We start from the raw sequence: 26,311 nt of genomic DNA, 5'->3' as shown, positions 1-26,311 counted from the left end.
CACTGAATAAAATATATTTAAAGTCACATTAAAAGCAAGGAAGGTCTGGGCATGGTGGCTTATGCCTGTAATCCCAGCACTTTGGGAGGCCAAGGCAGGAGGATCACTTGAGCCCAGGAGTCAAGCCTGGGAAACATAGTGAGATTATTGCCTCAATAAAACATCCAAAAATTAGCTGACCATGGTGATGGGCACCTAGAGTCTCAGGTACTAGGGAGACTGAGGTGGCAGGCTCACTTGAGCCTTGGAGGTCAAGGCTGCAGTGAGCTGTGATTGTGCCACTGCACTCCAGCCTGGGCAACAGAGCGAGACCCTGTCTCAAAAGAAAAAAAAAAAAAAAAGAAAAAGAAAAAAGAAAAAAAAAAAGAAAAGACAAGGAAGGATTACCACATGTCATGCCACATTTTGGTGGGAAAAGCCTGAACCTGGAAGACAAGGAAAAAAGTATCTGAGCAACAAAACCTTTCTAAGGGGGCTTACTGACACTGATCACTTAGTCTTGAGTTCCCCAGCCTCATGTGGCAAAAAGGACAGAGTCAAGGCCCAGGGCCACTCAAGAAGAGGAAACTTGGGGATAACATTTTCTATGTCAAATGAACACCAAAACACTACATAATAAAATAAATTATAAACAGAACTGAACTCCTCCTACTTCCCAGTAGTAATGGAACAGGGAAAAACAAACAAAAGAGAAAAAAGAGAGAGAGAAAAAAAGAGAAGAAAAGAAAGGGAAGAGAGAAAGAGAGAGAAAGAAAAGAAGAAGAAATAAAAGGAAAAGGAAGAAAGAGAAAGAAAAGAAAACGAAAAAGAGAAAAGAAAGAAAGGAAAGAAAGAAAGAAAGGAAAGAAAGAAAAAAAGAATCAAATCCCTAAGAAGTTATGGGCATAGATTGGTCCTCATAAGTATTTGTACTCTAGATAAACATAGCCTGGGTGAACAGAGAATCTCAAGTTGAAACCATCCACAACCAGTGTGCCCTTGCACTTGGCAGAAACAAATGCAAAACCTCTATGAAATAGGAATAATTTATCCTAGGCACCAGGGGACCCACCAAATTTTTCTTAAGGGCAATGACCAGCAAGCAATAAATACTAGACACACAAGAAAGCAAGGCAGCATGAATGAAAATTGGTAGAACAAAAGAGACTACCTAAATTTCAGCTATTCAAATTAGCAGGCACAAATTATATAAATGACAAGTTTGAAAATCTCTGTAAGAAACCATTAAATACAGAAAATCCCTGTAAGAGACCATTAAATAAGATTTCTCTAAGAAATCCTAAATACAGCAGATTTAAGAAAAAGCAACATAGAAATTCTAGAAATAAGCCAAGTATGGTGGTTCACGTCTGTAATCCCAGCACTTTGGGAGGTTGAGGTAGGAGGATTGTTTGAGGTCAGAAGTTCAAGACCAGCCTGGGCAACATAGCAAGACCCATTTTTACAAAAAAAAAAAAAAAAAAAAAAAAAGGCTGGCATGATGGTATGTGCTTGTAGCCCCAGCTACTTGGGAGCCTGAGGTGAGAAGATTGCTTGAGACCAGAGAGTTCAAGGCTGCAGTGAGCTATGATTGCACTGCTATACTCCAGCCTGAATGACGGAGAAAGACCCTGTCTCTTAAAACACACACAGACACACACACTCACACACACACATACCAACAACCAAAATAAAAACTCAAAAGACATATTTGGTAGTAGAAAATTAGTGAGCTAGAAGATAGAGCAAAAGAAATCACTCAGAGTGTGTAACAGGAGAACATAGAAAATACAGCACAGGGAGCGATGGCTCATGCGTTAATCCCAACACTTTGGGGGGCTGAGGTGGGTGGATCACCTGAGGTAAAGAAATTGAGACCAGCCTGGCCAACATGGTGAAACCCTGTCTCTACTAAAAATACAAAAATTAGCAGGGCGTGGTGGGTCACATCTGTAATCCCAGCTACTCAAGAGGCTGAGGCACAGGAATCACTTGAACCTGGGAGGCCACCATTGCATTCCAGCCTGGGAGATAGAGTGAGACTCTGTCTCAAAGGAAAAAAAAAAGAAAAAAAAGTACAGCAGAGAAGTATCAAGATAAAGTCTTAACTATTTGTGATTGGAATCCCAGAAGGAGATGAGAGAGAGAATGGGGCAGAGAGAATATCTGAAGAGATAATAGCAGAACATTTCTCAGAAAAAAGTGAGATACCTAATCCACAGATTCCAAAGGCTCAGAATATATTTTTATTTATGCTGCTTGGGATTTTCACACCTGAATACATCATAGAGGAAACAAAAACAGAGACAGTCTTAAAAGTAGCCAGAGGGGAAGTAAAAGAGAGAATGTCTTCAAAGTAGAAGCATTTAGACAGACAACTGAGTTCTCAACAGAAATAATGGAAGGCAGGCCAGGCACAGTGGCTCACGTCTGTAATCCCAGCTACTCGGGAGGCTGAGGTGGGAGAATCGCTTGAACCCAGGAGGTGGAGGTTGCAGTGAGCCGAGATCACGCTGCTCCACTCCAGCCTGGGCAACAGAGCAAGACCCTGTCTCAAAGAAAGAAAGAAAAAAGAAATAATGGAAGGCAGATGACAATGCCATAATGTCTTAAATAAGCTGCAAGAAAATAACTGCTGTATCAGTCAGTGTTCAACCAGAGAAGCAGAACCAGCAGGAGATACATATTAAGAGACCTTAGCTTACACAATTGTGAGAAGGACAGGCTGGAACTCTCGGGTACAGGTTAAAGAGACAATCCACAGGCAGAATTTCTACTTTATTCTGGGAAGCTTCAACTCTGCTCTTGATGTCTTTTAACTTATTAATCATGCCCATGCAGATTATCTAGAATAATCTTCCCTACTTAAAGTCAACTGATTATGGACTTTAATCATATTTACAAAACCCCTTCACAGCAACCCCTAGTGTTTGATTGAATAACTGGAGTCTGTAGACTAGCCAGTTTGACATATCAAAAGATCATCACAACTGCTAACCTAGAATTCCATACTCAATGAAAATATCTTCCATGAATGAGAGCTGGCCAGGCACGGTGGCTCACACCGGTAATCCCAACACTTTGGGAGGCTGAAGCAGGAGGATCGCTTGGGGCCAGGAGTTCGAGACCAGACTTGGCAACATAGTAAGAACTCATCTCTACAAAAAATTTGTTAAAAAATTAGCTGGGCATGGTGGCACATGCCCGTAGTTCCAGCTACTGGGGAGGCAGAGGCAGGAGGATCACTTGAGCCTAGGATTTTGGGGCTGCAGTGAGCTATGATCATGCCACTGCATGTCAACCTGGGTGAAAGAGTGAGATCTTGCCTCTAAAAAAAATAAAAAATGCATGGAAGCCAAGAAAAGATATTAAAACAAAACTAGAGCTCATCACCAGCATTTTATCACCAAAAGAAATTCTAAAGGATATACTTCAGATAGAAGGAAAAAGGTCTCAGATAGACCGTCTGAGTTTCACTAAAGAATCTGAGAAGCAAAATAAATAAACAAAATAACAAAAGAAAAGAGATACAGTATATACTTTTAAACTATTGCTAGAGGGCCAAGAGATTGAATGATCAAATAATGAATTCAAAGGAAGTCAAGGAAACAAAAATAACAAGTTGAGCAAAAAATAAGATGATAGGTTTAAATCCAGGTATATCAATAATCATATATTTACAGACAGACAACATACTCTAATTAAAAGACAAAGAAGCATTGAGTGGGTAAATAATTAGTTATTTGCAAGAGACACATCTAAAATATAAAAATATTAAAAAATTAAATGTAAAAGGATGAAAAATATTAATCAAAAGAATTATTTAGTAGCTATATTATTATCAGAAAAAAAATATTAGAGATGGAGTCATTTCAAAATGACATTAAGTCAAGTCATCGTGAAGAGATGAAGACCCTCAAAATAAAACAAACACAGGCACATTACAAAGAGAAATAGATAAAAAGTCTACCATGGTGTGAGGTTTTGGTCACAGATTCAAAGTTTGTCAGAAGTTTCAAAGAGGTCAATGAACGCTCATGTTTGTGTGATTTAAAAAATGATGAAGACATCTTTGTAATAATCCCAAAGTCAGGGAATAACGTGTATATTTCCTGAGATAATTAAATTATTATGAAGAAAATAAATCACAATAAAAATAAAGGGAAACCTTAGAATTACTAACACAACTTCTGATACAGATAATTTGCATTACGTTATTAGAACTGAAAACAGTCACAAAAAATAACAAGTCACCAAGAATGCATGGGATACTGTGAAGTAACACCTCTCAAATGTGTTTTGCTTGGATGTGTGTTGGAGAATGATAGGAACTAAATGTAGGCCCGGCACAGTGGCTCACACCTGTAATCCCAACACTTTGGGAGGCCAAGGCGGGCAGATCATGAGGCCAGGAGTTCGAGATCAGCCTGCCCAACGTGGTGAAACCCCATCTATACTAAAAATACAAAAATTAGCTGAGTGTGGTGGCGGGCACCTGTAATCCCAGCTACTTGGGAGGCTGAGGCAGGAGAACTGCTTGAAACCAGAAGGCGGAGGTTGCAGTGAGCTGAGATCACACCACTACACCCAAGCCTGGGCAACAAGAGCAAAACTCCGTCTCAAAAAAAAAAACAAAAAACAAAAAACAAAACAAAACAAAAACCCTAAAACTAAATGTAGTATCAAACAGTGGCTAATAGAAATTAACACTCTGTCTAAATGTCTACACTGGAAGAGGCAAAGTCAGGTCAGAGAATGCATCTTAGACTTGAAGTTAGAAGCCCTTGAACCTGGGTTCAAGTTATTCCCCTGTCCTTAGTCAGGAGTCATCAGTTATAATTAACTGTGGGGCCTTGAAAATGTCCAATCCTTTCTGACTACGCACTTCAGCACACTTTTAAAGGGTTGCCCCTTTTAAAAGAGTTTGACACCGTCCAAGGGTAACCCACCTTACCTCCATTCTGACCCCAGGGCTATCATCCTGGGAAAGCAAATAGAATGATTTTGCCATTTTCTCATGCTATGTCTCTGGGAAGGGGTAGGATAAGCATAATACTCCCCATCATCTTGGGGATGGGATTACCACATATCACAAAACCCTAGAGAACATGGCCTGAAACCAGAGGGAGCACAGAGAAGAGGAGAAGCATGGAATGGGAGAGAGAGCAGCAAAGGCTCTTTTGGACTGCCCAGCAGGGTTCTGTGCCCCTTTGGTACACCTGACTCATAACTCATACCTTGCAGCCCACCACACAGTGAATACGGCTTTTTACATATCACTTACTGCTTTGCAAAAAGTCCCAATGCAGTTCCCAAGAATTCTCCAAGTTCCCTTTGTCATGGTGGCAAAGGTAGGGAGGGCCACAGAAAAGCAGCCTCACTTACTCAAGGAGAAAACACTTTTTCACATGGCCAGTAGCCTTCGCAGCAAAAACATGGTCTCTCTCTTAAAAAGATCAATTTCATCATTGCAGGGATTTTTGTGAGACTGTGAAGATAATCCATTTGGAAGTTTCAGGAAGTTAGAGAGGTTTGAACTGAGAGAACGAGAACAAATCTTTAATTTCTGATCATGTATATTGCTAATAAGTGGCCCCATGAAGTGATCCAATAAACTTTACCAAATAAGACATAACATGAAAGTAATTCCCTAATGGGACTTTAAAAAAATATATGGTTGAGCCATATGAAGTTGCTGATATGTGAACATTTATTACCTACAAAAACTGTGATTTGATATGTTTCAACTTATTTAAAAGATCAGAAGGAAATGTCCGTAAATATTTTAAGGGAGTGCATTAGGGATGTAATATTTTGAGTGAGGAAGAGAAGACCAGAAACTGCAAATAAAAGAGAGTAGAACTCTCTTTGAAGAAAAGCCCATGGACAAGATGGCATCTTACTTATCGAACACAGTATAATTTTGGTTAGCCAATTCATAAACAATTTCCTTGACTTTAAATAATATAAATGGCATAGAGACATGATAACCAAAACTATGCAATGTTCCTTTGCAAAGAACCACATAAGGAGACCATTTCCAAAGTCAAATGGAATGAGTTATCCTCATTCATTTTCCTTATCTGTTTCCCTTATTTACTTCATGAGATAGAGAGAGACTAGATACTCACCAAATACATTCCTTCCTCTTAGACACACAGCTAAATCCCTTTCCCAGGCCTCTTGCACCTAGGTGGTACCCTGTGACTCTGGCGTGTTGGTAAATGCTTAACACCTGGCTCTCTAGATGAACAAAGGCCTCATCTGTAGAATTTGCCTACTATTGCATGGTGTGAATATTCACACAAAGGCCAGTTTCAAACCACCAATATGACATCACTAAAGTAGAATTGGGAGGAAATGCATAAAAGTGACTCTGTGAAGCTGGGACCAGCAGGTTCCAGCACACCTGGAGTCACTGAGATGGTGACTCGTTCTTAGCAAAGGAATTTGAGCAGAAGCGACGTGTGACTTAGGCAAGCAATTATGAGGCCTCCTCCTCCCTAACTCGTTCACTCCCTCAGAGCTTGGCAGCCCCACAGGGAAGATGATGGAGCTACAAGTGGTAGGGGACTAAATTTTTGAGTCCTTTCCTGGAGATGAACTGTTCAATGAACTGCTCAGAAACATCCACACCAGACTTCACATGAGTGAGAAATAAACTTCCACTATCTCAAACCATTGAGAGTTCAGGGCTATTTGTTAAAGCAATTAGCCTGTTCTGACTAATATATTGCCTTTTTAGAGAAACTGCAACTACACTCCAACATATCTGATTTTTATTAGTCGTCTAAGTCTTGCTTCAACTCAGAATCTGACTAGCTGTATCAGTCCATTCTTGCATTGCTATAAAGAAATATCTGAGACTGGATAATTTACGAAGAAAAGAGGTTTAGGCTGGGTGTGGTGGCTCACACCTGTAATCCTAGCACTTTGGGAGGCCGAGGCGGGTGGATCACCTGAGGCCAGGAGTTTGAGACCAGCCTGGACAACATGGTGAAACCCTGCTCTACAAAATATTCAAAAATTAGCTGGGCCTGGTGGCAGGTACCTGTAGTCCCAGCTACTCAGGAGGCTAAGGCATGAGATTCACTTGAACCTGGGAGGTGGAGGTTGCAGTGAGGAAGATCTGGCTGGAGACACAGATCCAAACCATATCCCCAGCATATAATCATTTAAGTTATATAACGATTTTTAATCCTGCTGTTAAAAAAGTCTTCATTTTCCAATAAATCATGATCATCATCAGGCATTTATTAAATTACCAAGTAAATGTTTCATAATTTTAAAGAGAGACTTTAAGGAAAACATCAATAAGAGACATTTTAGTCTCAAATTTAAAAAGACTTTAAAAATAACTTTAAGCCCTTTGAAATAGCTAAGTATCAATTAGCAAATCATGCATCCATTCAGTTATATAATCACTTCCACCCTTGGAAGAATGGATATAGAGAGATGCACGTCGGACTTTATTTTCTTGGCGAACTTCCAATCTGAAGATAATAGTGGTTAATAAATTACATGTGACAGGGTTATATTAATTCACTTAAAACTGCAGTCGAATTTCTTGGCAGAATTTCTCCTAATGGTGCAGGCTCTAAAATAGGACATATCTAGTGAAATTTATGCTATAATTGACCCCAGCTGGCTTTGTAATGCTGCTAAATGCAGCCGTAAAGATAGAACCCAGTAGCTGAGACAAAGGACAGTACAGACCGAAGTCATGGATCTGATTTTCTGGAACCACTTGAATCATCAAATTCTAACTCACCAATCAGACAAGAGGGGGAAAAACATCTTTTCAGTATCTGTTTTTAACAGCTGACAAATTTCTCACTAAGTCTCCCCTCTCCTCCATGGAGGTAGCCTTTATTTTGGATGGTGGAAATTCCCAGGAACAAGCTTGGCTGTAAGCCTCCCCTCTTGTTGAGGCTCGCCGGACACTCAGCTCTAGGACGGTGTAATTGAAGGAAGGATTTCCAGGGCATGAGGGGACTGGCAGAGCATTCCTCTGGTGATATTTTCCTGCTAGAAGACCCGTTGGCTTTCAATACTCCCAACTTCACAGAATGCAGCCTCTCAATACATTTTTCAGCTGAAATTTATAGAGAAAAAATGTTTACTTATGACCCCAAATCCAATATCTTAAAAATGATGCATAGGTAAAGTCTCAAATTATTTCTGAAAATAACTAGGGGACATCTGAATGGTGTGAGGATGGTTTGAAAGGCATCAAGGGTGGTCTGGCTGGGCCATTTTATTAGGGGGTCTTCAGTGTCATTATCTTTTGATCACAGCTTGTAGGTTCTGAAAACCAAGTGGAAGGAAAGAAGCTATGGAAAGCATAGTATCCTGCTTGCACACGTTCACCTATTCTTCTGCTTACTGTATTTGTGCCCTCAACTCTGCCTGATATCCCCCAGTGCAGAGACTCTTTTACCTTCTCCAGAGAAGAAAGCTCCCATAGAGAGGAGCATCTTAGTCAGTTCTGGCTGCTGCTACAAAGTACTATAGACTGGGTGGCTTATGAACAATTGAAATGTATTTCTCACAGTTCTGGGTGCCAGTATAAATTGGCTGTGGTGAGGGCTTTCTTCTGGGTTGCAGAATATTGTCTTTTCAGTGCATGTGCACATGGCAGAAAGAGTGAGAGAGCTCTCTGGGATCCCTTTTAAGGGCACTTATCCTATTCATGAGGGCTCCACCCTCATGACCTAATCATCCCCTCAAAAGCCCTACCTTGAAATACTATCATATTGGGGTTAAGATTTTAACATATGAATTTTGGGGGAACATAAACATTCAGTCCATAACAGGAAGGTTATACAGACACACAAACTGGAGTGCAGAACTGGACATTTAACAACCTCTACTTCTTCTTTTACTCCTCTCCCCCTACTCCCACACTTGAACCTCTTCTCCTCCTTTGAAAACAAGTTTTATTGAGATATAACTTACATACTGAGAAATGCACAAACCTTAAGGGTGGACCTAACGAACTGCATCGTTAACAAACCTCCTGATGTTGGCCTATCCTTTGCCCCATCTTCCTCAAATACATGGTGCTGCCCATTCTTGAGTCATTGGGAATTTTGGGATGTAAATGGAGTTACTGGTGTAGTCAAACCCCAATCTGGGTGACAGATGGGCTGGCTGTCATTACTAATTCTCTCAGGAGACATTTCTCTTTTATGAACAAGATACATTTTTATGTGCTTTGCCTTTGCTAAGGCACAGATACCTTTTCCTCTCCTACCTTTGTGAGGAGACTGTGGCCCTTCAAGGCTCTGGCTTTATGTGGGGAGTCCCACTTCCTACTCCCCACCTGTGTACGCCCTGGGTTCTGTCTCTTGTGCCCTGTCCTTTGCGTACCCCCATCCCAGCCTCTCTCCAGGGTTCTGGGTTCCTAGTATTGGCAGATACTACATTCCTGGTTTTCAAAGACTATTTATTGTATTTAATTCAGCAGTTTTGGTGTTTTGTAGCTGGAGAATTTTTCAGAATATCTAGTCTGAGGTATTGCCAGGAACAATTAATCTTGTTAAATCCTATTCATCTTAAAAGGCTCAACTCAAAGGTCATCTCTTATGTAAAAGCTCTCTGTCCTTCTCCTGGAGGAGTTAGCCTTTCTTCCTCTAATGAATGAAAGCTTCCACAGGCCCTGGTGACATCCCCACTCCAGGGCCGTCACTCACTTGAAAAGTTGCCTTAACTATGTCCTTAGGGATCTGTCTCCACCACCAGTTAGGAGCTGCTCCAGGCAGGCACTTTGGGATGCATCTCTTATCTTCTACATTTAGTCCAGTGCCTACCACTGGGATGTGGTGGGTGGGGGGAGGGAGAGGGGAAGAGACAATTCTTAATACTCATTGAATTAAAAGAAAGTAATTGATAATGCACTAATACCGTGGTTCAAATTCTGCCAAGGCTCGTTCCCAGTCATGTGTGTTATGAGATACTCAGTATACGCACATTCAATACAAACATGTATTGGATGCCTTCATTCTGTCCCTGAAACTTGCCAAGCTTCTTCCCATTTCAAGGTCTTTGCAATTGTTTTCTTTCTGCTTGGAATGCTCTTCCCCTTGAAGTTCACATGGCTACCACCTTCCTCTTAGGTAGGTCCCAACTCAAATGCTGCCTTCAGAGAGAGGGCTCTCCTAACCACCCCCACCCATGCCCAGCCAGGTTATCCAAATATTCTCTTCCTCATAGCATATAATTATAGAATCACTTAAAGTTAGCTTATTTTTAAAAACGTAATGCAATCTACATATTAGTATTCTCAGAATCTAGGATGATGCCACATGATAAATATTCAGTAAATAATTTTTAAAAAATGAATATGGGGCCCTCGTAGGTTCACAAAGTTCAACTGCTAAAGACAGATCTTCTTTCAGACCACTTTTGAGATTTTTCTGTGGCTGTGGTAGACAGCTCGTAACATCTGCCTTTTTCTAGGCCAAAGTTTTCTAAGTTATCCTCTGGAACTTTGGGGATCTCACTCATTATGGAACCATGAGTTGGAGTGGGTTCAGCCTGTTTTCTAGGTGAAGTCCTGCCTTCGTCTGTAGGTAGAGTCGGCTTTGGTTCTCCTCAACAGAGTTACAGAGCGGGGTGGGATTCCTTCCAGATGGGACTTTGGCTCCGTTTCCCTTAAAGGATGTCCACCCCCCGCCCCCCACCAACTGCTTCTGCCTGTCCTTCCATCCTGTACTAGATAGAAGGGAGGCATGAGATGTAGATAAGGGAGAACACACTTAGTTGGGATTTAGAAAAATAGGTGGTACGAGGTGCCAGGGAGTTAGAAGAGAGAGTAGGGCTAAGAAGTGGGATAAAGGGAGAAAAAAAAAAAAGTGCAAAGGCCTCAGAAATAACTTGGGCCTACTTGGATAAGTAGGGTCAATTTTGCCTACAGTTAGCCTGAAAAAAAAAAATGCAGTTTCTCTTGACTTATCTTGGCAGGAAAGCTTGTGTGAAAGTGGGGTAAGGGGGCTGGGCAGGGTCACTGACACTTGTAATCCCAACACTTTGGGAGACCGAGATGGGCAGATCCCTTAGCCCAGGAGTTCAAGACCAGCCTAGGCAACATGGTGAAACCCTGTCTCTACAAAAATTAGCTGGGTATGGTGGCACGCAGCTGTAGTCCCAGCTAATCTGGAGGCTGAGATGGGAGGATTGATTTGAGCTCCGGAGGCGGAAGTTGCAGTGAGCTAAGATTGCATCACTGCACTCCAGTCTGGGTGACAGAGTGAAACCCCATCTCAAAAATAAATAAATAAACAAATAAATAAAAAATAAAAGAAAGTTGGGCAAGGAAGGGGGTGCAAGATGACATTTTTTTTTTTTTTTTTTTGTCCTGGGACATGAGCTTCTTAGCTGACAAGGCATATGGTGAAGCAGAGCATAGATTTCTCCTTCAGTTCTAACACTGCAGTCATTCTAGATCTCTGTAGCCCAGTGGAAATGTGCACCCTTCCTGTCTGCACCCCAGCCTTCCAACCATACTCTCACTTAGCTCTACATCTAAGTGTGTCTCTTTGAAAATGGTTCTGACCACACCCAGCCATGCGTGCACATGGCTTCAAGCAGGGCCCCTTCCTTCAGCTCTAGAGTACCAAGAGTGTGTTAAAAATGCCAGTCCTCCTTCAGAGATTCTGATTCAGTAGACTCGATGTTGGGTCCAGGTATCTGCATTTTAAACTAGCACCACAGGGATTCTGATACAGGCAATTTGTAAATGACTCTTTTATAAAATTGGTAGTTAGATTTACTAAATATTTCTATGAGCTAAGTGTGGTGCTAATCCCTTCAGGTGCATTATCTCAATCCACACAAGAGCTCATCCAGTTATAGCTGAGGACACAGGCTGAGACGTCAGCTAGAACTTGTAAATGATGAATCCTGGCCTTAAAAACAAAGGCCTCTGACTTACAAAGCCCACATTCTTTCATGGACTAGGGATAGCTTTTAAATCTTTAAATTATTTTAGGAGTTTCTAATATCTTGCTACTCAGAGCGTGGTCCATGGACCTGTAACATCGGAGTCTTCTGGGAACGTGTTAGAAAAGTAGACTCTCAGCCCTCCAGGCCCCGTGAATCAGAATCTACTTTTTGACGGGATACCTGTGTGATGTGTATACACATGAAAGTTTGAGAAGCACTGTGATAATATATTTTATTTATTCATTTGTACCCTCATCTCATGCCAAAATAAATTACTGATGTCATTTCCTGTTACATATTATGGAAATACCTTATACTGTAGCTTGCATGTGATTCCTGTTGGTTTATGAGCTTTATTTCATCCATTCAGCTAGATTTAGTGGAACTAATTTTATTATTTCTCACCCAGACTCTTAAAATTATCTCCTATTTGGTTTATCTGCCTTCAGTCTCTCCTGTCTTTTAATCTATTGCTAGAAAAGATTAAAAAAAAAAAAACAGTGGAACACATTATTGCAACAAAATCTTGGTGAAAAACCTACAATAATTAAAGTGCAGCTGCTCCGGTTGAAGTGTGTGTGTGCAGTGGAGGGTGGGGTCAGAGCTCTGTCTTTTTAGCTCCCCCCAGAATCCCCACGATACTTCCCGTGAACTCCCAGCGGGTCTGTGGAGTACAGATGACCATGCTTACTCTCCCAGTTCTCCACCACAGCACTGTGACTCTTTCAAAATCAATTATGTGATGCATTGCATATAATTTGGTAATAATGAAAGTACAAATGTTTGTGATGAATTTAGTTTAAAATAACTTGGAAGGAGTGGATTGACGTCATGCTCTCGCTTGCATTCCAATATGCTTTCTTTAGGATGAAAGCCCTAATATTAGATACACCCAGGAAAATGGGAAGATGTCACCATGGATGTCATGGTGGGAAAAGGTCAAGAGTCATGGATCTAGGCTGGCTTCCAGGTTGCTGCCAGAGAGAGCTTCTTTAAAGCTATAACTGTTTTTGCCTATAAACTCATCATCCACAGCCTACAGAATTATTAATACGACCAATCTGCTTACCCCTGCTTATCTCTCTCATCTCCCACTCCTCCCAACCTCTCCAGGACTCCAGGACTCCAGTCCCCTCATGCCAAAACAGAGCAGACCTTCCATGAGTCTGTGTCTTCCCAGGTGCTGTTCCTCTGCCTGGAAACATCTTTTTTTTTTTTGACAGAGTTTTGCTCTGTTGCCCAGGCTGAAATGCAGTGGCGCAATCTCAGCTCACTGCAAACTCCACCTCCCAGGTTCAAGTGATTCTCCTGCCTCAGCCTCCTGAGTAGCTGGGATTACAGGAGCACATCACCATGTCCAGCTAATTTTTGTATTTTTAGTACAGACAGTGTTTCAGCATATTGGCTAGGCTGGTGTCAAGTTCCTAGACTCAAGTGATCCACCTGCCTCAGCCTCCCAAAGTGCTGTGATTACAGGCATGAGCCACTGTGCTAGCTTGCCTGGAAACATCTGTTTTTGTTTTGTTTTTTTTAAATTTACTTTAAGTTCTGGGATACATGTGCAGAACCTGCAGGTTTGTTACATAGGTATACATGGTGGTTAGCCACATCTATCAACCCATCATCTAGGTTTTAAGCCCTGCATGTATTAGGAATTTGTCCTAATGCTCTCCCTCTCCTTGGCCCCCACCCCCTGACAGGCCCCGGTGTGTGATGTTCCCCTCCCTGTGTCCATGTGTTCTCATTGTTCAACTCCCATTTATGAGTGAGAACATGCAGTGTTTGATTTTCTGTTCCTGTGTTAGTTTGCTGAGAATGATGGCTTCCAGCTTCATCCATGTCCCTGAAAAGGATATGAACTCATTCTTTTTTATAGTTGCATAGTATTCCATGGTATATGTGTGCCACATTTTCTTTATCCAGTCTATCATTGGTGGGCATTTGGACTGGTTCCAAGTCTTTGCTATTGTAAATAGTGCTGCAATAAACATACGTGTGCATGTGTCTTCATAGTAGAACGATTTATAATTCTTTGGGTATATACCCAGTAATGGGATTGCTGGGTCAAACAGTAACTCTGGTTCTAGATCCTTGAGGAATTGCCACACTGTCTTCCACAATGGTTGAACTAATTTACACTCCCTCCAACAGTGTAAAAGCATTTCTATTTTTCCACAGCCTCTCCAGCATCTGTTGTTTCTTGACTTTTTAATAATCGCCATTCTAACTGGCATGAGATGGTATCTCATTGTGTTTTTTATTTTCATTTCTCTAATGATCAGTGATGATGAGCTTTTTTCATATATTTGTTGGCCGCATAAATGTCTTCTTTTAGAAGTGTCTGTTCATATTCTTTGCCCACTTTTTGATGGGATTGTTTTTTTTTCTTGTGAATTTATTTAAGTCTCTTGTAGATTCTGGATATTAGCCCTTTGTTAGATGGATAGATTGCAAAAATGTTCTCCCATTCTGTAGGTTGCCTGTTCACTCTGATGATAGTTTCTTTTGCTGTGCAGAAGCTCTTTAGTTTAATTAGATCCCGTTTGTCAATTTTGCCTTTTGTAGCAATTGCTTTTGGTGTTTTAGTCATGAAGTCTTTGCCCATGCTTATGTCCTGAATGATATTCCCCTCACCTCCCCTATTGCTTTGCATGGTGCCTATCCCAAAGTAGATGCACTGTGAAGAGGGTTAAGTGAATGAATGGATGAATAAGTGAATGGAGTAGAGGAGAGGGGGAGAGAGAAGGAGATGGGCAAAGAGAGAGAGAAGCTCGGGTATGCAAAGAATTAGAAAAAGAGAACCAGAGAGACATGAGGAATCCTGACCTTCAGAGCCTGGTTCTAATCCGTCCTGGAGGCTGGCTGTTCTACTTGCCTTTGGGATCTTTGATACTGGTTGTTGCCCTCACGTTGGGCTCTGTTGCGTCCTTTTATGTTTGTCTGTGAGTTGCTCAAGGGCAGAGATCTAACCTCACTCATCTTTGTATCCTCAGGATGCCTGGAACACAGTAGGACAACAAGCTATTTCTCCCTTTCCACATGGAGAAAAGAAACTACATCATGTTTTAGGGTGTTTAGAGCCCTCTTTCTACCCTTTGCTGAAGGTGACATATTAAAACACTCCTTTGAGTGAAAATAAAATACAGTGTGTTCCTCAGGGTTCTAATTTGTCAGAAAGATTTTTCAAGTTCTAGTTTTTCTATAGCAACAAGAATTATTTATGTTGATTCCCTCAAGAAGCACCAGTACTTTATCATCCCAGTCATTTTCCATTTGCGTGAGATACACATCAGGAATTTCCTTCTTCATGTCAAACTCAGCACTGCACAGAGCCAGGCTTTTAAAACATAATTCATTAGCTTGGAAATAGGAAGTGACAAGAAGTAATTGATCTATTTCAATTTGCTCTCACAAGAGCTAGCTTTTATTTCTTTGCCCCATGGCCTCTTTTTATTTAGTGTATGTATTTTCCCCAAAATTTGTATCTTTTTTTTTATTCAAAGGGGAGCAAATTTTAGACTGTTAAGGCTATTTTAAATCACAAATACAGACCTCTCAGTCTAAAATACCTACTTGCCTATTGCAATTAAATCTAGAAATCAGGCAATACCAATGTCTCCTGTTTTGCTGCTGCTCTCATCTCAGCATTCTAGCCAACCTTCTTTATTCTCTGCTTTCCCCTGCCCCCACGGAGATTTTAATTTTGTTAAAACGTTTTTACTGCAGCTGTGACTCAGGCAGCTCAGTTAGCTGCAGAAACATAATGTCATTTAATATTCCAACCCACAGCTCAGACAGTTTCACATTGGGTCATTTGGAGCAGAGCTGTTGAGAATGCTTTATATGACAATGATTGGCAACACCCTGCTGTTGAAAAAAAGGCAGCATGAAAAACAGCTAGTGTGCTCCTAGCAATATCTCTGTTCTCAATACCAGACCATGAATAGGAGCCAACTGAACAGAACCAAATGTGATCATCAGGTGATGATGTAATACTAAAGCCACACTCTTGATTCCCTCTGTGTTGGTTGGATAGGATGCTTTCATTCATTAATCCATTTGTTCATTTAATTATATTCAAAGTGGACCTATTTCAGGATAGGCACCATGCAAAGGCAATGCTAAGACATAAGACAATAGGGGCACAGCTCCTGCTACTGACATACCTGTAGTCTGTTGGAAAAGGTAGATTTCAAAAAAATATTTACAGGTTGTCTGGAAAACCAAGGAAGATAGCACTGAACACTAACAGAGAAACCAAAGGGGAGTTGAAGGGGCTCACAGAGGAAGTGAGATTTGAAGTATATTTTGAGGGATGAACTGGATATTTCCAGATGAAGAAAAGGAGTGGATATATCCCCCAGCAAGGAGATGCGTATGCAACGGCAAGAGACTGGTGTTGGCAGCTAAGGTAGAAAGGAGACAGGGTGGGATGGAGATCATGAATTCTACTTTATGACATGTTCGCAGTATCTGGTTGATTTAGTGGTCAGATGAGATTTGGGGCTAGAAATAGAGATTTGGAAGTTAACGAGATCATTTTTGAGGTTGGACACGGTGGCTCACATCTGTAATCCCAGCACTTTGGGAGGCCAAGGTGGGCAGATTGCTTGAGCCCAGGACCAGCCTGGGCAACATGGCAAAACCTCATCTCTACAAAAAATATGAAAATTAGATGCATGCTTATGGTTACAGCTACTTAGGAGGCTGAAATTGGAGGATCACTTGAGCCCAGGAGGTTGAGGCTGCAGTGAGCTGAGATTGCACCATTGCACTTCAGCTGGGGTGACAAAGCAAGGCCCTGTCTCAAAAAAATAAAAAAAAAAAAAAAGGAAAAATCGCCTAAGAATTGCAGAGTGAGAAGAAAAACGAGCCCATGACTGAGTCTTTGGAACATTTAAGGATCTGACTAAAGAAAAGGGACACACAAGGAGTTGTGAAAAAGAGTGTAGAAGGAGTACAAAAGAAAAGTGTGTGGCAGATACACAAGGCCCTGCTTTTACAGAAACTGTCTTCCTCATTGTAGCATACTTTGTACCTGATAATCATTTGGATATCTATTAAATGAGTAACTTTAGATATGATCCCATTTAATTTTATCTTAGGAATGAGAAAAGTAAAGCCCAAAATTATGTAATTTGTGTAACTAAGGTATTTTCTTTATCTTTTTAAAAATTTTCACTACGATATAGCTAGGTATAAATTCCTTCCTTCCTTCCTTCCTTCCTTCCTTCCTTCCTTCCTTCTTCTCTCTCTCTCTCTCTTTTTTTTTTCTTCAGTCTTGCTCTATCATCCAGGCTGGAGTGCAGTGGACTGATCTTGGCTCACTGTAACCTCCACCTCCGGGGTTCAAGCAATTCTTCTGCCTCAGCCTCCCGAGTAGCTGGAATTACAGGCACTCGCCATCACGCCCAGTTAATTTTTGTGTTTTTAGTAGAGACAGGGTTTGACCATGTTGGCCCAGGCTAGTCTCGAACTCCTGACCTCAAGTAATCCACCCACCTTGGCCTCCCAAAGTGCTGGGATTACAGATGTGAGCCACCACACCCGGCCTGAATTTATTTCTACTTACCCTTCTCAGGACTCATTATGCTTCCTGAATCTGGATACGTGTCTTTCTTTGAGTCAAGAAAATTCTCAACAATTACATTTTAAACGATTACATTTTGTACATTCTTTCCTCCTGGAATGCCTATTAGATGTGTGTAGAGGTTTTTCATTCGATCCTCCATCCCTCGTAATTTATCATAGTTTTATTACCTCATCTCCATACTGCCTTCTGGGTAACGCCTCAAATCCATTTTTCAGTTTGCAAATTCTCTCCTTAGCCATGTTTAGCCTGCTGTTTAACCTGTGACTGAGATTTTCGTTTCAATATTAAACTTTTCATTTCTGGAAGTGTTCTATCTTTTAAAAAATTATTTTTCAAATCAGCCTGGTCTTCTGGGAGCAATATGTTTTTACCTCTTAATGTTTTATTTTCTGTCTTTAATTATGTATTTCCTTTCTATATTTTGGTCTCTAGCCAAAACATCTATTTACGGAGGCTCTTGAAATCCAATCCAGCTGTTTGGATGTTTCCTCATGGGTAGTTAGTTATCTTCTCATGTTTGTGACTGTTGATGAGAACTCTGAGGCCTGGGTTTAGGGTATGTCCCTCCAGATAGGCTCTGCTTTACTTCTGCTGGGTACCCTAGGATTTTACCATCCTGAGATCACATGTTGTGTCAATTTCTCAGGCTGGGTACACCTAGGCCACGCTACTATTATAAATTCTAACTTCAAACCTGTGCGAAGACAGGCCTACAGAGTAGGAGACAGAGAAATATTTAACAACAAATTAGCTCTCTTGAGAAAAGCCCTGATTTGAAGCATTTGTCAATTGTTTTGCAAATATTTACATAATTGCTGATTTTAAGCAGCCAACTTAAGGCACTGAAGGAGGAGTTAGGAAGAAATGCGCACTTTTAGCTCTTGCAAACTACCACAAGCCATGGCTGCTAATTTCCCTCTGTTCCTAGTTCTTTCCACCAGGCCTCAGAATTGCAGTTCACTTGCATATTAGACTCCAAGAGGGCATCACAAACACCTTACACTCAGCACATCTAAAACCTGAGTCTCAAGCATGGCACTTTGCCTATGTGTTCTCTATCTCAGTTAATGTCATGCCCATTCACCCAGTTTTCCAAATTAAAGCCTAATTCTGTCTCGAATCATCTCTCTCCTTCTCCACAAATGTATCTTCTCTCATATAAGCTGCCACTATTTTCCACTGGCATTATCATCATAGCCTCCTAGTTTGACTCCCTGGCTGGTCTTTATTCATCTCAGGGCTTCTGGACCTGCCTTTCTGAGTCTTAAATCTGGAGATGTCACTTCCCTGCATAGCAAGCTTAGCTAACTTTCTGCTGTCAGCAAAATTAAGGTCCAAGTGCTTTATGTGCAATAGAAGCCCTAAATAATTTGCCCTACTACCCACTTTTCCATAGCTTGTTTCTTGTCCCTGCCACTTTGTTTTTTGTTTGTTTTTTGTTTTTTTGACACAGAGTCTCGCTCTGTCACCCAGGTTGGAGTGCAGTGGTGGGATCTCGATCTTGGCTCACTTCAACCTCCACCTCCCGGGTTCAGGTGATTCTCCTGCCTCAGCCTCCTGAGTAGCTGGGATTACAGGTGCCTGCCACCACGCCCAGCTAATATTTGTATTTATAGTTGAGACAGGGTTTCACCGTGTTGCTCAGGCTGGTCTGGAACTCCTGACCTCAACCTCCCAAAGTGCTGGGACTACAAGGTGTGAGCCACTGTGCCTGGCCTGTCCCTGCCACTTTGTATCCACTCTCTGTTTCCAACATGGAAGTGATGTACTTCCATGACTTTGCTCAAGGTGTTCTCCTGCCCTGGAATGGCCTTTGCCTTTCTTCACATGTTGAAGTCTAGTGCTTCCTAGTTAATGGTGCTTAGACTCCACATCTAGGATTCATCATTCCCATTTCTATTTGAACCTAAATGTATAAAGTTCATCATAGAGTGCCTTGCATTGCTGTTGTCTTATACTTAGAGCTTCAAGGTCTTTGAGAACACGAAACATACCTTAAACATGGTTAATGTTCTCTATCATTCCTACTGCTAGCAAAACTTTGGGAGATTACTATACAGTTGTTAAATTGAGTGGTTATAATACAGTACTACAAAAAGAACTCTGAAAGTTTAGGAGTCAATGTCTACTAATTACAGACAACTATAATAGAAGAAAAAATATATATTCCAAAATATCAGTTTTTTTTAAGTTGTTTATATTTGGTCAGCTGTTAAGAGAGAGCCTAAGCAAGTATGATAAAAATGCTCAGGACCGATTCTCAATCCCCCATATCCAGCTCCCATTAAGTCAGGCACTGTTTTGCAGATGTAGTGGGGGAAAGCAGTGACCTTCTCCACTGTCCCCCAGTCAATATTATAGACAAGGCAATAATATAGACAAGGCAGGGCAATGGATAGCAATGACAGGTGCTGGTGAGCAGCAGCTTTGGGTAATAATTCCCAGATCTCTTGAATGGCAAGACCAGTTCAATATTGGGAGTAAGAAAAGATGTACAAAACATAAAATTATTAACAGATCACGGTTCATCAGCATTCTTTACAATTCTACAATACCAGTTAGTGAGCAAGAGTTGTTTCTATGATTTGATTCCTGTATAATGGACAAGAAGTTTATAATTATTTCAAGAAAAATATATCTTTAAAAGTTTCAAAATAACACTTTCTAAAATAAGAAATGTTAATGCTTATCAACTTTGTATGGTGTGACAGAAAATGAAATAGTCCAAACCCAAACCAATTAGTAGAGTCCAATTTTAATAAAATTTCTTTTCTTTCATCTTGCTTTTGCTATTCACTCTGTAGTCTGGTTACTCAACAAGAGGTGATATTTCAGTAGTCAGCCTTGAAACATATCACTGGAGTTTTTATTATGTTTAGATCAAATAAATTCTGTTTAATATCCTGCTAGAGCTTTGTAGATACTGTTTTTTCCTTTTCAGTTTATCAGATGACAAATGCCTCCTGATACAAGACTTTCTGCCATACAAAGATATTTGTGTGAAATCCCCAGGAAAGGCTTCAAAAACATGCACTGAAAACCAGTTGAAATGTTAGGTTAAAGAATAGATGAAAACAAGGATGGGACTGATCAAAGAATAGAAGATCAGTAGAGAAAAAAGAGAGTGAAAACAATCTTCCCATTAAAGCAAACTTTTGTTAAGCCTTGAAGAAATCTGTAGAAAGCTGAGCCCCTCTGGTACAGACTTGGAGATAACAGGAAAGGAGGGCCTGGAATAAATGAAACCTCAGTTGACGCCTTTTTGGTAAGGACTAGGCAATTGAATCATATGATTTGAGAGCCGATGAGCTGGTACCTTTACAAAGCTGATTGCTGTATGAGATCTGACGTGTTATCAGGGCAAACAGGATAGGCAGGGGAGAGTCATGCGAGGACACGAGGAATCACAGCTTCAAAAATGCGGCAGGAGGTTTGGAAGCAACAGCTACACACAGATCAACTTCCAGATGCCAAGATGATCTCAACACAGGAGCTAGATTAGTTACAAGGCACAGAGAGTTATATTTTACACAGCTACCTGTTAGCTCTATGTGTATTTGGTAATGGTTAAGATCGTCTCTAGGTATGGAAAGCTGGTCGTCCTTAATGATAGATGATGCTGTTAGCAATTGCTTGTTTTGTGGAAAAACTGAACGTAGCCCATACTTCCCCTTGGCCACGTGAGTTTGAGGCTGCAATCCAGGAATATGGGCCACCTGCTTAGGGCTACCTTGAACTCTTATTACCTGCAGCTAACACAGTAAAGCCTTGGACTCGGAAATACCACCTAGAAAGTTATCGGATAACTAATGCTCCTTTTTTTTTTAAACCATTTCATGGAAATGGCCTTATTACTTAGGGACTCCTTCAGTTGCAACTTGAACTAGCTTGGCTAAAAGATGAAGATTTAATAGCTCATATAACCAGCTAGGTGAGGAGTGTTGTTGGAAAGGACTGGAACAGGGTCTTGGTGTTGCACTTTTTCTTTTCCCCTCTCATCTCCTTTAATTCAGCTTTTATTTTTGGCTTTATTCTCCCAGGCTGGGTGACATCATAAAATGAACCATAGTTAGTAGCAGTTTCTGAGCTCACAATTTCCCAACTTCTTAACTAGAGAGGAAAGTGCTCTTCCCCATGGCTCTTATTAAAAAAAAAGGCGGGGGGAGGAGCCAAGATGGCCGAATAGGAACAGCTCTGGTCTACAGCTCCCAGCGTGAGTGACATAGAAGATGGGTGATTTCTGTATTTCCAACTGAGGTACCTGGTTCATCTCACTGAGGAGTGCCAGACAGTAGGTGCAGGACAGTGGTGCAGTGCACCGTGCGTGAGCCAAAGCAGGGCAAGGCATCACCTCACCCGGGAAGCATGAGGGGTCAGGGAATTCCCTTTCCTAGTCAAAGAAAGCAGTGACAGATGGCACCTGGAAAATCGGGTCACTCCCACCCTAATACTGCGCTTTTCCAACCAGCTTAAAAAACGGCACATCAGGAGATTATATCCCACACCTGGCTCGGAGGGTCCTACACCCAGGGAGTCTCACTCATTGCTAGCACAGCAGTCCGAGATCAAACTGCAAGGTGGCAATGAGGCTGAGGGAGGGGCGCCTGCCATTGCTGAGTTAGTTGCTTGATTAGGTAAACAAAGCGGCCGGGAAGCTCGAACTGGGTGGAGCCCACCACAGCTCAAGTAGGCCTGCCTGCCTCTGTAGGCTCCACCTCTGGGGGCAGGGCACAGACAAAAAGACAGCAGTAACCTCTGCAGACTTAAATGTCCCTGTCTGACAGCTTTGAAGAGAGTAGTGGTTCTCCCAGTACGCAGCTTGAGATCTGAGAATGGGAAGACTGCCTCCTCAAGTGGGTCCCTGACCCCCGAGTAGCCTAACTGGGAGGCATCCCCCAGTAGGGGCGGACTGACACGTCACACGGCCGGGTACTCCTCTGAGACAAAACTACCAGAGGAACGATCAGGCAGCAGCATCTGCGGTTCGCCAATATCTGCTGTTCTGCAGCCACCGCTGCTGATACCCAGGCAAACAGGGTCTGGAGTGGACCTCTAGCAAACTCCAACAGACCTGCAGCTGAGGGTCCTGTCTGTGAAAAGGAAAACTAACAAACAGAAAGGACATCCACACCAAAAACCCATCTGTATGTCACCATCATCAAAGACCAAAGGTAGATAAAACCACAAAGATGGGAAAAAAACAGAGCAGAAAAACTGGAAACTCTAAAAATCAGAGCACCTCTCCTCCTCCAAAGGAACGCAGCTCCTCACCAGCAACGGAACGAAGCTGGATGGAGAATGACTTTGATGAGTTGAGAGAAGAAGGCTTCAGACGATCAAACTACTCTGAGCTACAGGAGGAAATTCGAACCAATGGCAAAGAAGTTAAAAGCTTTGAAAAAAAATTAGATGAATGGATGACTAGAATAATCAATGCAGAGAAGTCCTTAAAGGACATGATGGAGCTGAAAACCAAGGCACGAGAGCTACATGACAAATGCAGAAGCCTCAGTAACTGATGCGATCAACTGGAAGAAAGGGTATCAGTGATGGAAGATGAAATGAATGAAATGAAGCAAGAAGAGAAGTTTAGAGAAAAAAGAATAAAAAGAAACGAACAAAGCCTCCAAGAAATATGGGACTATGTGAAAAGACCAAATCTGATGGCCGAATAGGAACAGCTCCGGTCTCCAGCTCCCAGCCCCAGCGACACAGAAGACGGGTGATTTCTGCATTTCTGCTTGAGGTACCGGTTTCATCTCACTAGGGAGTGCCTAACAGTGGGTGCAGGACAGTCAGTGAAGCGCACTGTGCGCGAGCCGAAGCAGGGCGAGGCATTGCCTCACTCGGGAAGCGCAAGGGGTCAGGGAGTTCCCTTTCCTAGTCAAAGAAAGGGGAAACAGACGGCACCTGGAATATCGGGTCAGTCCCACCCCAATACTGCGCTTTTCCAACGGGCCTGGAAAACGGCACACTAGGAGATTGTGTCCCGCACCTGGCTCGGAGGGTCCTGTGCCCACGGAGTCTCGCTGATTGCTAGCACAGCAGTCTGAGATCAAGCTGCAAGGCGGCAGCGAGGCTGGGGGAGGGGCGCCCGCCATTCCCCAGGCTTGCTTAGGTAAACAAAGCAGCCAGGAAGCTCGAACTGGGTGGAGCCCACCACAGCTCAAGGAGGCCTGCCTGCCTCTGTAGGCTCCACCTCTGGGGGCAGGGCACAGACAAACAAAAACTCAGCAAGAACCACCACAGACTTAAAGGTCCCTGTCTGACTGACAGCTTTGAAGAGAGTAGTGGTTCTCCCAGCACGCAGCTGGAGATCTGAGATCGGACAGACTGCCTCCTAAAGTGGGTCCCTCACCCCTGAGCAGCCTAACTGGGAGGCACCCCCCCAGTAGGGACAGACTGACACCTCATTCAACCGGGTACTCCTCTGAGACAAAACTTTCAGACGAACTATCAGACAGCTGAATTTGTGGTCTCACGAAAATCCGCTGTTCTGCAGCCACCGCTGCTGACACCCAGCCAAACAGGGTCTGGAGTGGACCTCTAGTAAACTCCAACAGACCTGCAGCTGAGGGTCCTGTCTGGTAGAAGGAAAACTAACAAACAGAAAGGACATCCACACCAAAAACTCATCTGTACATCACCATCATCAAAGACAAAAAGTAGATAAAACCACAAAGATGGGGAAAAAACAGAGCAGAAAAACTGGAAACTCTAAAAAACAGAGCACCTCTCCTCCTCCAAAGGAACGCAGTTCCTCACCAGCAACGGAACAAAGCTGGATGGAGGATGACTTTGATGAGTTGAGAGAAGAAGGCTTCAGACGATCAAACTACTCTGAGCTACGAGAGGAAATTCAAAACAATAGCAAAGAAGTTAAAAACTTTGAAAAAATATTAGAAGAATGGATAACTAGAATAACCAATGGAGAGAAGGGCTTAAAGGAGCTGATGGAGCTGAAAGCCAAGTTTCGAGAACTACGCGAAGATTGCAGAAGCCTCAGTAGCAGATGTGATCAACTGGAAGAAAGGGTATCGCTGATGGAAGATGAAATGAATGAAATGAAGAGAGAAGGGAAGTTTAGAGAAAAAAGAATAAAAAGAAATGAACAAAGCCTCCAAGAAATTTGGGACTATGTGAAAAGACCAAACCTACGTCTGATTGGTGTACCTGAAAATGATGGGGAGAATGGAACCAAGTTGGAAAACACTCTGCAAGATATTATCCAGGAGAACTTCCCCAATCTAGCAAGGCAGGCCAGCATTCAGATTCAGGAAATACAGAGAACGCCACAAAGATACTCCTCGAGAAGGGCAACTCCAAGACACATAATTGTCAGATTCACCAAAGTTGAAATGAAGGAAAAAATGTTAAGGGCAGCCAGAGAGAAAGGTCGGGTTACCCACAAAGGGAAGCCCATCAGACTAACAGCGGATCTCTCAGCAGAAACTCTACAAGCCAGAAGAGAGTGGGGGCCAATATTCAACATTCTTAAAGAAAATAATTTTCAACCCAGAATTTGCTATCCCACCAAACTAAGCTTCATAAGTGAAGGAGAAATAAAATACTTTACAGACAAGCAAACGCTGAGTGATTTTGTCACCACCAGGCCTGCCCTAAAAGAGCTCCTGAAGGAAGCACTAAACATGGAAAGGAACAACCGGTACCAGCGACTGCAAAAACATGCCAAATTGTAAAGACCAGCGAGGCTAGGAAGAAACAATAGCAACTAACGAGCAAAATAACCAACTAACATCATAATGACAGGATCAGATTCACACATAACAATATTAACGTTAAATGTAAATGGGCTAAATGCTCCAATCAAAAGACACAGACTGGCAAACTGGATAAGGAGTCAGGACCCATCAGTGTGCTGTATTCAGGAAACCCATCTCACGTGCAGAGACACACATAGACTCAAAATAAAGGGATGGAGGAAGATCTATCAAGCAACTGGAAAACAAAAAAAGGCAGGGGTTGCAATCCTAGTCTCTGATAAAATAGACTTTAAACCAACAAAGATCAAAAGAGACAAAGAAGGCCATTACATAATGGTAAAGGGATCAATTCAACAAGAAGAGCTAACTATCCTAAATATATATGCACCCAACACAGGAGCACCCAGATTCATAAAGCAAGTCCTCAGTGACCTACAAAGGGACTTAAACTCCCACACAATAATAATGGGAGATTTTAACACCCCACTGTCAGCATTAGACAGATCAACGAGACAGAAAGCTAACAAGGATATCCAGGAATTGAACTCAGCTCTACATAAAGTGGACCTAATAGACATCTACAGAACTCTCCACCCCAAGTCAACAGAATATACATTTTTTTCAGCACCACACCACACCTATTCCAAAATTGACCACATAGTTGGAAGTAAAGCTCTCCTCAGCAAATGTAAAAGAACAGAAATTATAACAAACTGTCTCTCAGACCACAGTGCAATCAAACTAGAACTCAGGATTAAGAAACTCACTCAAAACCGCTCAACTACATGGAAACTGAACAACCTGCTCCTGAATGACTATTGGGTACATAATGAAATGAAGGCAGAAATAAAGATGTTCTTTGAAACCAACGAGAACAAAGACACAACATACCAGAATCTCTGGGACACATTCAAAGCAGTGTGTAGAGGGAAATTTATAGCACTAAATGCCCACAAGAGAAAGCAGGAAAGATCCAAAATTGACACCCTAACATCACAATTAAAAGAACTAGAAAAGCAAGAGCAAACACATTCAAAAGCTAGCAGAAGGCTAGAAATAACTAAAATCA

This window comes from Hylobates moloch, unplaced genomic scaffold, assembly GCF_009828535.3.
Source record: "Hylobates moloch isolate HMO894 unplaced genomic scaffold, HMol_V3 SCAFFOLD_17, whole genome shotgun sequence".
Lineage (NCBI taxonomy): Eukaryota > Metazoa > Chordata > Mammalia > Primates > Hylobatidae > Hylobates > Hylobates moloch.
Note: the sequence above shows the minus strand (reverse complement) of the source record.